The following is a 1,108-nucleotide window of genomic DNA, read 5'->3' as shown; positions in this document are numbered from 1 at the left end:
ATAAGAGTTGCCAATGGTTCATGTTTCCAATCCAATCAGGTTGCTGATACAGTCATCTAGCAGTCTGTGTAGACTATAAACAGAAAAGAAAAAATAACGTGGGGTATATCACTCAGAGACCCCACAAATATTCCTTTTTTGTAACTAACTATTCTACTACCTTCCTCTCTTCTGTGATTCAGATTGCATACCTCATTTATGTGTGTCATAAGAAGGGCATATAGTTTTCAAATTATAAGGCACCTTGCAAGGTGACTGCAGGTGCCATCTTTGCAAAGGGTGACCACAAGACCACCACCAATGTTTTTAATGTTAAAGGAGATGCTTTACCTCCATCTTGACTAAAGACAAAAGGGACAGGTCAGGTGACTTTTCCACTATCTTTACTTGCCTTGCCTGGTCATTTATTCATGCCTCTGTCTTTTAGTTGCTCTTATAGACACTGTTGCTTGTGACATGTGTGTGCAGTGATCTGCATTTTGGCAGGGCCTCCAAGAGTACCCACATCATGCAGGGACTCTACCTACCTGTAACAGACATTATACTGTCCCCCTGACAACAGGCAGGGTGAACCCAGGCAGTAATTTTGCAGTCCAGTGTCCTATGGCTTCTATTTTACTACATATGTAAGCAGGTGCAAAATGTCCCTTTAATAGGCAAGCTTTTCCCCCTCCCACTCTCTTTACCCAGTACTCTTCTGAAGATATAGGCCCATCCTTACCTCTCCTTTCTCTTCCAATTTCTCTCTGTATTTCTGTTTCGCTCTTCCCTCCCACACTCCATGTATATCAAAAAGTCACAAATAAGCTCTGACAACCTGGCATGTCTGGTCCTCATATGATATAAGTTCTCAGCTTCAAAATGGACCCTTTGTGCATCAAAGTTTACCTCGCATTGTTTTACAGCATTTCCTGCTCTTAAACATAAAAATGAGGTTCTCATCTCTTTCTTTCTAAAACTAAGTTCCTCTTCACTATTTCTTACACTATTAAATTGATGTATCTACATATAAAGCACCCATCTGTTGCTTGTAGGTGATATTCTGAAATATTCCCTTTATCACATTCTAGTAATCCTAAACAATTCCTCTGCCTTTTTTGCTGTGTAA

General features: G+C 40.2%; 1 long non-coding RNA gene across 1 annotated transcript in view; it reads right to left on the bottom strand.

Moving 5' to 3' along the window:
• Window positions 1-6: 6 nt before the first annotated feature.
• Window positions 7-1,108, bottom strand: part of LOC101981174 — a 274,159-nt gene continuing 273,057 nt past the window's right edge. Inside the window, exon 16 of the long non-coding RNA XR_003376706.1 lies at window positions 7-73. This is a non-coding gene — a long non-coding RNA (uncharacterized LOC101981174). The remainder of the gene's footprint in view (window positions 74-1,108) is intronic.

The sequence above is a fragment of the Microtus ochrogaster genome, unplaced genomic scaffold, assembly GCF_000317375.1.
Source record: "Microtus ochrogaster isolate Prairie Vole_2 unplaced genomic scaffold, MicOch1.0 UNK94, whole genome shotgun sequence".
NCBI classification, from domain to species: Eukaryota; Metazoa; Chordata; class Mammalia; order Rodentia; family Cricetidae; genus Microtus; species Microtus ochrogaster.
This window is presented reverse-complemented; position numbering and strand designations above follow the sequence as displayed.